This window comes from Lepidochelys kempii, chromosome 8, assembly GCF_965140285.1.
Source record: "Lepidochelys kempii isolate rLepKem1 chromosome 8, rLepKem1.hap1, whole genome shotgun sequence".
In the NCBI taxonomy this organism is placed as follows: Eukaryota; Metazoa; Chordata; order Testudines; family Cheloniidae; genus Lepidochelys; species Lepidochelys kempii.
In genome coordinates this window covers 91002408-91014473 of record NC_136387.1, presented here as the reverse complement: position 1 = coordinate 91014473, position 12066 = coordinate 91002408, and the positions used below count along the sequence as shown (strand labels likewise).

Below are 12066 nucleotides of genomic sequence, written 5' to 3'. Positions count from 1 at the left end.
ATGGCGCTGCATGATGACCTGGTTAGCAAAGTTGGTGACCTGCTGGCCCCAGAATCCAGCATGGGAACTGATGGAAGCCAGCAGCAGGTGCCAAATGAAGCTAGTGAAATGACTCTGCTGCTGACACCAGTCCCTGAGGAAGCTTTGCCACAGGAGCAGCTGCAGCATATCCTGGGGCTTTACTCTGAGCCACTTTTTGACATTCTCTCCCTCCCCCTGAGGAACAGCCAGCGATGGAACTGGCATCAGAAACAGAAGGGACAGAAGCTGCCCCAGAGCCTGGTATGTTTATTAATACAGAAACGGGAGGAGTTTCCATTCTATGAACCAATGCAAAAGTTATTACAAGCCCCGGCTAGCAACATATATCTGCTGATGATGGATTGTATGCCAGCGTCTTGGTGTCCCCCCAGCCTACCCACCCACTTCCACCATGTGGAATTCAAAATGGTAACTAGGAAATGCAAACAGTAAAAAACGCCTTGAAAAGTGATTTTTTACTGGAAAGGCACAGATCTTTCCTGTTTGTCAAAAATAATAGCCTTACATTGCCATGCCTGTAAGGACGCTACTCTGTAAACACTCAGCGTAGTACGTGTAACGTGCTGCCTGAAAACAGTGAACTGGGGAGCTGGGGACAATGGAAATGTGTTCCATTTATAAATCTGTTTTGCAATTTTTAGGAAAATAAAAAAGCAGCTGTGATTTTTTACTTACCGTTGTCTCTGCACTTCTTTCGCTGTGATGAACCCGGCTGGGTCCAGGGAGCTTCTGTGGTCTGAAGCAGCCCTCTCACAATATACTGAAGTTCAGGTGTCAACAGTAACATTTCATGTCCTTGATATTCCACGAGGATTTTTTCTGCACTGACACTAACTCTGTGTGTCTTGTCCTATTCCAAGGCCCTTTGACCTCTACAGCCTGCAGCACCTTCACAGCTCCCCCACATTGCAGCAGAAGCCTGGGCCAACACACCTTCACGGACCGTTCCACGAGGAAGCATTTCCATGGTGAACTTGTGGTTGAAGTTCTGGACAGGGCCAACAAGCAGCCCCAGTACCAAAGACAGAGGGACTGACGGCAAGAAGAAAGGCACGGGCGAGAGGAGAGGGGAAAGACTCAGGCTGGTTGCGCAGCTTGAGGACAGGGTTTCAGCGGGGGAGCAGGCACTTCCTTCACAGTTCCTGGAACAGGAATGGCAACTAAAGGAGGATGCCAGAGCTCAGCAGAAAGAACTTTGGAGCAGCTGCTACAATTAACGGTCAGAAGAGCACTGGCTCCTGTTGCACCCACACCACAGCCTGAGTCCCCTGCATGGTACCCTGGGATGTAGTCCAGGAAAACCTTGGACAGCTCCGGCTGTGGCAGGTAAACTTTCTGGCTGAGTGCACTGGCTCTGCCACCACCCTACCCACAGCTGATTTTCCAACACCAAACTGGTTGGCAACAGACGACCTGTAGCAATCTGGGGTAGCCAGCTTCCAGACAGCTATAGCAACGCGTTTCTAGAGCGGCATGGCTGCCCTCATACACATGTCTTTAGGCTGGAGGGTTGGGGCAAGCTGCTCACAGTGTTCCAGAAATGTAGTTTTCTTCATGCAAAAGCGCTGGATCCACTCCTGGCCATTCCAGGTCTGCAAAACGATGTTGTCCCCCAGTCCATGCTTATGGTCTACGTAAGCACTGGTCGACATAGGGGGCATTGGCAGATATACCAAGTGCCCTGAGGAGCATCAGCCAATTTGAGTCTGCCATCTCTGTGTCCTCCTTCTCCTCCACCTGCTTTGCCATTAGCTTTGTCACTTGCCTTCAGTGGGTCAGGAAACACTGCCAGAATATCCACCAGCACCTTGTGGAAGCTCTGCCCATTTCCTGACACAGAAGTGAAAGCTCAAGAGAGAGAAGTTCTTCAAATGCTGACTCCTGCATATTGCTGGCTCCAGTTGCTGGGAGCACACAGACCAAAATGACAGCACGTCAGGATGTGCTGGGAGACTATTCAAACTTCCTGTAACGTGTAAGGTGGACAGTTTTCCCGCACTGCCCCATGAAGAAAGGGACAGAATGGCCACATTTTTGGAGGGCACTCGGAAGTCTGGGATACAGTTGATTGGACTCATGTCTGCATACTGTTGGAGGCCCGGGTTAAAAAATTTCTTAACCTAGAGTTGGCAATCAATGTAGATACTCAAGCCCTGGGTTCTCAAACTCAGGCTCTGCTGAATTGAGTCCCACTAAACCTGGGCTTACATTGCAGTGTAGATACAGTGCCCTTCGAGAACAGGACCCCGGCCTTCCATGATGCCCGAGCTCGAGAGGTGGAGAAATACACCCCTCTGGCCGAAGAGGGCTAGGGTTACCAGGTTCAGACACACGGGCTTTTCGTGGGAGCCTTGGGCGTATGGGACCCCAGTAACTAGTGAGTGTTGAAAGAATCCAGAATCGGTCAAGACTACGCTCGGCTGATGTGGCAACTCATGGTGCTGGACATCATCAGATGGTCGAGGGACATATACATAGAATGCATCACTGGACATCGGCAATACCAGGAGGGATGAGCTGGAATGCCAATTAGAAGTGCAGACAGGAAAGTAACTGAAATACTTTCCTCCTGGATTGTATTATCTAAATGTACAACCAACCCTAAATTCTCAATTACTGAGAGACAATCTTCACTCATTACTATATTTGCTTTCCACGGCCAAGTCTCTGAATAACTTTTCATGAGTGATGTACCCAAATACTTGTATGCTAATATCTAAATTGTATTCTTAAATGCATTCACCTAAATTTGGGTGATTGCTGATTATGCATTACATGTATCTTATGACTTTAAAAGGAACCTTTGTATTTGCGGATAATCTAAGCATTATACCCAGATGTACAAATATTCTTTTCTTAACCTGTGTATTATACAATTTTTTAACATTAGCTTTAATAAAAAATGTTATACCCTCTGCCACTTACCCATAGCCAGCATACAAGCATGCTTCTAAAGCATGGGCTACATACAACTTTTGTATTGATTCAATTATGTTGATTCAGGGGCAATTTTTATAGCAATCAATGATGCAGTGGTAAAAAAAAGAAATGGGTAAATTAATCTTAGCTGAACTCCATATTCCCCAGATGAAAAGTCAGTAAATTCCCAAACTGAATTCCATATTCCCCAGACGAAAAGTGGGTAAAATCAACTACACTACTAATACCAACATAGTTAAACCTGTACAAGCCCTAGTGTTGGTACAGTTCTACCCGTATAAATGTCCCTTATTCCCCTTCCTGTACAGGAATAAGCTATACCTGTATAAGCACCTTTATACAAACATAAGTAGGTCCACCCAAGGAAGGTTGCACCACACCACTTTAATTAAAGTGATATGATTTGTGTGTAGACAAGGTCTTATTTATGAAAATTTACATGAATAAGCAATACAGATGTAAGCACCTTAATACCGCTGTAACTGTGTCCCACAGTAGCATATTGTTCTTCTTTTAAAATATCGGTTTCGAAACAGAGAAAGTTTTTGTACTAATTTAACAATGTAGGCAGTCTCTAAAGAATGGTCTTATACAGATTTTTATGCAGCAATTCCACATGATTATGACCTGGGCACGGCCATGGAGGTGGCACAAGATTTTACTATAAAAGATTTTTCCCAGAATGGTACAAAAATGTCACTTTGTCAGATGGAGAAGGACAGAATACAAACTGTGTAAACTGGATACACTGGATAAACCTCCTAGTCTGAGATCATGAAATTACAGTACTGTATTTTGTACACACACACACACCTACTATGAAAATGAAATATTAAAAATAAGTTTTCCAAAAAGAGTTAAAAAAATAACTGACAGTGTCTCAAGAATTATTTGGCACATCTGAGAAAGCTCTTTGACTAGACTGAATATCCTAATATGAGTCATATAAAAAACAATCAGTATTCAAGAATTTTTCACTGCTACTTCCGCTTGTCATTCAGGCCAGACACACACTTTTCATTCAGGCCACATCTTCCACTGTAGAAAACCTGCATGTAAAATTCCACCCACTGATCTGAGACAATGGAACAGACATTTAATTTGCATCTTGGAAGTTAGTTTCTCAAAGTTTTCCTATCCCCACCTAGAGGCTCCACTTCTTAATCCTCTCTCTTAACAACAAGAAACTTTGCAGGTAAAAGACTTTGTTAACCTAGAGTTACTGTTAAAAGAATCTCTCTTACTGCAGCCAAAAAACCCTTAAAGACCACTAATTTTCTCAAAATTCACATGGCTAAATCTTCAGCAAATGTAAATTGGTGTATCTCTACTGAAGTGAATTGAGCTATGCCAGCTCACACGAGCTGAGGCTGAGGTCCAGAAACTTTAGAAAGTCTGGAAATTCCAGTTAAGTCTCCACAATATAAACAAAACACAGAGTATTTTAGAAGTAAAGAAATTCACCATGACAGTCACCCAAACAACCTTAACTTTCCCCCTTAACACCATTAACCATCTATTTCCCTCTCTAACCTTACTTTTTAGAAAATGACACTGCAATTATACAGCTTGCAGGTGGATTTTGAAAATGTGAACCATAGACAACTGATTTTAAGTGGCTCCCTACAAACATCACCCTAATACTAAATCATAATTTCATCATACCAGATTAGGAGGTATATACCTGTAGACATACTAGCTCTGTTTTACACTTGTACAAGTGGCAACAAGTGGCATAGCTGTATGTAGTATGCTATTTGGATAATTAGGAATTCTTCCATGGACTGTATATAGCTGTACAGAAGGACAGAGCTGTTAACTAACTAACTAGGTATGTATATAATGCTGTGCATCCATAGACCTCAAAGCACTTCATGAAGGGTGAATAAGTATTATTCTCTCCATTTTACAAACTGGGAAATCGTGACACAGAAAGGTTAAATAACTGAGCCAAGGTCACAGAATGAGCCAGTGGCACCGCTGGGAATAGAACTGAGGTTTCCTGATTCTCAGTCCAGAACCCTATCCATGTACAATCCTGATTCCCCTGGGCATTACTAAACTGAACCTACATGCAGGAAGGACAAAGGTTGTTAGAGTTTTTGGCTGTTCTCAAGGGTAGCATAACAGGGGTAAAGTTAAGGTTGTTTGAATGATCATATATAATTTTACACACACACACATTTTGGGTTTAAAATGTGCTATCCTTCCTTCTGCCCACCACCCCCACACCGGCAGTTTCAATCTTCATATACCCTAAGGAGCACTGTCCCAGAGCACCTAACATTTGAACCAAAAGTTCCACCACCAAGTTACACGTGTGCACAGCTTGACAGAGCAGCCCCCCTTTCTCATTTCCTCCCCATTTTTCTAAATTCCTCTCCTTCAGAAATAGTACGGGGGGGAAAAACACATCACTGCACAGTTGTGGCTGGAGACTGGCCACACTGCACAATATATATTAATTCAGTACCATACAGAATAACTCAGAATATGTGATCTATGTAAGGATTCAGTTATGGTTGCAGGGGAGATGCATAATTTGAATTTCCTGACTTCTGTGCATATAAAATCTCAACTGCAGTACTCCAGCAATGTAGGTTTCTTATATTTAATAGAAGAAAAAAACCTACTACCCACATGATTGAAGGACTTCATCCTGAAAAGCGCCAAAGGACCTACTGGACACCTGCCAATGCTACTGCACTCAGTGGGAGCTGTGGGTGCGCCACATGTCTCCGGACTAAGCACAAGGTTAGGCTTAACAGTTTTTCCACTATGTCTCTTCAGATGACTTGTACTGTGAAGATGTAAATAAACATAAAAGTCAAACCCAGAAGCCTAGTATTAGAATCACCATCTGTGCAGCCAAAAATACTGTCTAGCACCTGAGTAAACAGGCCAAACATAAATTCATGGTTATAAAGAGGAACTAGTTCATGTTAGACTACTGGCAGATAAATGGAAAGTGCATTGTTTTAAGCTTTAGCTATCTGTGGGGTAAAAGGTGAAGAAAGAGGAGGGAGAAGTAGGGATGAGCGAACTCGTCTATACAAAATAAGCACCAACCCAAATCCCACCAGAAGTTTAACTGAACCAGGACAGACGCTTTTATGAAGTTGTTTAAAGTTCACATAACTTTTCCTCTGCGCTGTTTTTCACTGTTACACACCTCTGCAGGCCAGGAACAGAAACAAAGCACAAGTGGCTGTTCTCATGGTATTTCCAGTTTGACCCAGAGCAGAAGCTACACACACCCGATGAATTAGTTCGCCTAAGATTTCTGGACCACATATGCAGAGCCAAGGAGTCTGGATAGTTCAGATAAGCTCTGGATAAGCATCTCAAATTTTGGTTACTTATACAACCCAAACCTCTAAACCTTGTCATTTTAGGCTGCACTGCTCCCACTGAGATGAAGAAACTGTTTTATTGGTCCAGTATTGGAAGCTACAGAACTGGTTCAGTTTCAGAGGACCCTGAGGAAAACTGTGATGCAGCGAATAGATGACTACTGATGACCTATCAGGACATTATTATACTTTGTTTATGACTCATCATCTCCACAGATCATCTTGGTCTACAGCAGAAGTGAGGATAAATGACAAGAACACTGGTAAAAATCCCACACCTCATCACATAGTCAAGTGTTTTGAAATCTTACACTGCAGTCACTCAGGAAGCAAAGGAAGAAGCCATGAAGTCCAAATCAGTGAATCTGTTTCAGGCCATTAGACAGTTTGATAAATGCTCAATGTCTCCATCTGGAGAGAGAGAGAGTTGAGTATTATTCACTCCAAGACTACAATAAATTGTTATTGTACTTTATGGATAAGATTGTTTTAATTCAGTCTGAACTTTGGTTTTTGTGGAAGACAGCCAGTGTCTTCTCTATTTAAGTTTTGGTCAGTTCCTCTCACTGAGGATCTAAAGGTGCTAGCAGATCTTTGGACAAACATCTGCATGTTCAACCCCCCTCCTTCCTGGCTGGTAAAGTCTAGTGGCGAAATAACAGGCTATTATTATAAAAGATGTCAACAATTCTCTTCAGGTGGGCACAGTGCCAGCTTCTATTAAAGAAGTGGTTAGTAGGCCTTTCCTCAAGAAGCCACATCTGGATATTGATAATCTTGCCAACAACCACCTTGGAGGTAAAAATCCAGGCCCCACTGAAGTCAATGGCAAAATTTCCATTACTGGTCTCTAACCTTCCTCTATCTTTTTTAGAGACAGTGGTGTGGACACAACTCTGGCTGTCCCTATACTCCTCAGATTTATTTCACCCAGGCCAGTACAAGTTTGGGCATAGAGACACTGTTTCTATGCCAGGGGTCAGCAGAACTAGAAATAGAGAATAACTAAGTAAGCATCCACATTGTTCCTTTGAGACCTATCAGCTGCCTTTGATACCACTGACCATGTGGTCTTGAAGGGATGAACAAAATTCTACTTGAGTTGCTCCGTTCCATTTTTCTGAAAGGACTCCGAAAGTCGTGTTTGGTGACTGCTCATCTGGCCCAAGGATTCTCACATATCTTGTCATCCCCACCTCCTCAATGTGTGCATGAGGCTGTTGCAGGCTGACAGGTGCTATGCATTTCCAGTATTCAGTGGACACTTTACATCTCTGGTCTATCAGACCTACTTGGCGAAGGTAATCAATTTACCACACTGTTTTGCTGGGACTAAGTCTTAGATGAGGTCAAACTGTCTGCAACTCAATCCAGACTGAGATTATGCTTGGGGGAACCAACCAGAAGAAATGGCAGAGTTGATATCAGTTCCCTCCACTGGTGCAGGCTGCCAGTGCTTTGTTACTCCAGCTCAGAATCTGGGGGTCCTGTTGTTGGTTCCAAGTAGCTGCAATGGTCTGAGGGTCCTCCCATATGTCTAGCCAGCGATGGGGCCAAGAACTTTTCTTGTCATTTACACTTGGCAAGAAGGTTGCAAAATGTTCCTTCTGATGTGAACCTTGGCCATGAAATGAATGGTATTACAGCGGAGATGGAGATAGGCCATGAAGGGCACCATTATTTAGCATGTGACCCAGTACTCATTGAAGTCACTTCAGTGGGCACTGGATCAGTCCCTTATAGCACAGGTTTTCAATACTGATGTCTCAAAATATGTACAGCGAAACCTGCCCTGAGATCCGCCTACAACAGCTCACCCCATGTCTCAAGAGACCTCCAGTGTTGCAGCTTGGTTTTGCCTGACCCCTAATTAAAGCATATCAATTTTTGCTGATCCCTGGGAAAGTTGCTCAAGACAGACTTCATTCCATTTTGATTCCTAAGGTCAGATTCTGCCATCCTTACTCACAGCAAGCAGTACCTTACTCTGCAAGTAGCCCCACTGAAATTAATATGGATAAAATGCTACTCCTGGACTAAGGTGCTACTTAGTGTGAGTAAAGGTGGTATAACCTGGCCCCTAGATAAGAGGTTGTACATCAAGTACAATATATAGATAAACTGCAGCTCCTACAACGCAGGCAGAACAAAAGAAATCACTTGGAGCTGGCTCTTTTCCAGGGCTAGGCCAATAAAGTCTTTATCTTCCTGAATCAAGCACAACACTTGTAACTAAATACTTTGCATATATTTTTAATCTGTCCATAGACTGACACCCCTTCCCTGCTTAACTAAGATACCAGTTTGATTGATTGGGTTTATATAAACTATTATGCATTACATTGGTGTATTTGGGCCACTGGAGTTAAGGCTGTCAGCACCTACATTATAAAACCCTATTTCAAAGGTTTATAACTCTACTGCAACAGAGACAGTCAAGCTTCTGTCTTTAAAGCTCCATTATTCTTCACTGTTCCCTTAAAAACTTGAAAATAAAATTTTGTTTCCTATTGACTTTGTCCTTCTCTACATGGCAAACATAGTATTTTACTCAAGTTTAGTGCTCTTCCAGCCAAAATGCGGCTCCTTCCTGTTTATTTCCCTCTCTGTGCACCTGCAGTATCATTGGTTAGGACACAAATATGTACACCGCTCTGGCTATAAGAGGCCATATTCTCAGTTTGAGTAAATGGGCGCTGCTCCATGAAGGCCAATTCAGTGCTCTACTCTCAGAATGGTTCTCATAACTTATGTCGCTCCCCCCGCCCGCCCAAGTGACATAAGTTACGACAACCATTTTGAGAGTGGAGTTGTGGCCTGGCTCATGGCGTTGCAGCGTCACTCGCTCAAATTTGGCCTACCCGGACTCCCGTCATCACGACGGCTGGGCCAAACCTGAGTGGCGCTGGGACTCCTGGAGCAGGAAGGTGAGCCCAGCCAGCCCCAGCCACAGCAGCTGCCACAAGACCGTTTGAAACATTCTGGTGATGCAATTTTGGGTCCCAACTCAAGGGCTGAGAAACCTTTCTCTCATTCATCCCCCTACACTGAGACAGGACCAAGTATACCTAGGCTATCCCTGACAAGTGTTTGTCCAACCTGTTCTCAAAAATCACCAATGATGGGGATTCCACAGACTCCTCAGGTAACTTGTTCCAGTACTTAACTTTCCTTAGAATTAGAAAGCTTTTCCTAATTTCTCACCTAAATCTCCTTTGCTGGAAACTAAGCTCACTAGTTCTTGTTGTCCAACCCTTGGTGAACATGGAGAACAATCCCTGTAGCTCTCCACAGCAAGCGGTCACCTCCACCTGCTTAGCCCATTCAGTGAAGCCACTGGCCAGTTTCTATTCTGCCAAAATACCATACCATGAAAATGACACTGAAGTCACAGAGACTGAATCATTCCACTAGTAAATGAAATTGATTGGAGACTGATTACATGGGACAAACCATGGTAATTAGAAATGCTGGAAAATAAAACACAGAACAAACAAATTTGTACATGACAAAATGCGGTTTTGGTTTACAATCACTAATTTGCTGAGTAGGGACAGTAGATTTTTTTACCTCCTAAACTATGAGTTAAGAGCAGTGTTCACTTTAACTGTCTAATCTTGCTCCCTTATCTCAGGTACTAATAAGTAAGTTTTTACATTTCATTTTACAGATGTGAGGAGGCGGCAGACCTCAATAACCGTTTTTGCATCACTATTAATAAAATTATTACAGATTATTTTTATAAAGTTAGGTTATTACAAATTTACCGTTACCATCACTGAATTTTAAGAGATACTTACACTTCTTGTCATAAACACAATGCTTGGAGAATTCATTAAGCAACCAAAAAATAAGCTTTGAGCTATTGTAATGAAATGTTCAAGCTATTTAAGAAAATTCCTAGAAAATCTCCGCTTTCTGTCAACAAGTGACAGGGAGCAAGTATCGAACAGGATGACAGCTCCTTAGTCTTAAATCCATATTTATTATCTCTAAGTGTGTTTAAAAGATTCTGGGATGCAGCTTTAAAACTTCTACTTTGTTTTAACATTCTATATACTATTTTCTTTTATACTATGTTTTGAAAGATGTAGATAAGTGTTAGTTATTGTGATTTGTGCTTTACCTAGAATATCTAGTAGGCATCTTTAATTGCAAACTGTAAATGTACTACTAATGGTAGGTCATAAAGCTTGACCAAATGGTTCCTAAAGGCAATTAACCAACACTTGTGTCTTCACAAAGAACAGGATCCCGCCCCCATCTCCAACTTACCCAAACATAAGTGTGGTATAGACATGATCTTTATCTCAAAAAAATAAAAAATTCTTGATGTTTATGTTTTAGAAAGTGATCTGGTTGTGTAAAAGAATGTAAGTCTATTCCTTATTCAGAATATTCCAAAGAGGAGTGATGTTTAGGATATGTTATCAGAGCAATAAACTAATAAACTGGGCCTCTTTACCCCTCCTCTTTGCAAAGAGAAAAACCTTTGGTTTTTAAACTCACACAAATAGAAATATCCTTGATTAACCTGATTTATTTCTAAAGTCTTCATTCTTTAAACACTGGGACCATTTATGGTTAGGAAATGTTTTACAGATATTTAAAGACGAAAACCTTTGTTGTTCTGCAAATACTTAAGAAATAGTCTTTTGAGATGCATATTTGCAAATACTTTTATCTAAATGCAAGCCTTCATATAGTAACTGCCTGATACCATTGTTAAGTAAATAGTAAGATATTTTTGGCGCAAATCTAGCAAGGTCATTTGATGCTATAACTGGTTACTAATGTAAACAGCCATTTGAGTATAGAAATATTTATATTAATTGTGGAATTAGTTATCTGGCAATGCTTAAGCCACCCCTCACCAAACTCAGCAAGACAAGAGTCACCTCTCCAAGGATTCGTAAGATGAAAGAAAATACCTTTTTTCTTGACCACTTAATATTAAAGACTCCCTTTAAAATCATTTAATTTAAAAAGACTATTTTAAGAGCAGAAAGACTTTGATATAGAAAATAGGAGTGTTTTGACTTATTTGAAACAGAATTTTAACTACTACTATACCATGAATCAACTAAAGGGATAGCTCAAAAAATGAACTTTAAACTTTTTGTTTTTTTAAACTACAGCAGAACCCCATTTATCGGAGCCTCCATTATCCAGCTCTCCGTATTAACTGAACGGGTGCTGACAGCCCGGCAGCCAGGGGCTGAAGCTCTTTGCCCATTCTCCAGATTATCCAAATTTTTGATTATCCGATCCGGCCCAATTAGATCAGATAAACGGGGTTCCACTGTATCTTTAAAATGTTATGAGAATTCCCTGCCACAAAGACAAGAGCAGTATAACCCCACAACTGAAGAATTACAACCCTGCTGCATACGCATTAGCAGGCTCCATATTCATGAGCTGAAGATGCTACCAAAACCACCCCATGAAGGTGTTGAGCCAATGAAAGGTGAGAGCGACTAATATCTGAATCCAGACAAGCCCCTGAAAAGGTATCTTCCATCTTCAGTGAGACTGTGGAAAGAGAACAGTATAAATTCCTCTGACTTAAGACACTCCAAAACACTTATACTTTCCCACACTTACTCTTATTACACTCTTCCAGATATGCTTTCTTACGGTTTCAGTGCTCATCTCTAACGAAAACAGCAGCAGTGACAAGACAACTATCAAGAAGGAATGACCTTCCAGCCCAGCACTCCTTCTGTAACAT

At 41.8% G+C, this 12066-nt stretch overlaps 1 protein-coding gene across 17 annotated transcripts in view; it reads right to left on the bottom strand.

The window, feature by feature from the left end:
• Positions 1-12066, bottom strand: part of DOCK7 (dedicator of cytokinesis 7) — a 140397-nt gene that overhangs the window by 110383 nt on the left and 17948 nt on the right. The window contains exon 1 of one of the 17 annotated variants that reach the window (XM_073357478.2): positions 718-1008. The exons of the other annotated variants lie outside the window; for them this stretch is intronic. The gene's annotated coding sequence lies outside the window, so the exon portion shown is untranslated. Of the gene's footprint in view, positions 1-717; positions 1009-12066 lie in introns of those variants that run through there. 17 annotated transcript variants of the gene reach the window in all.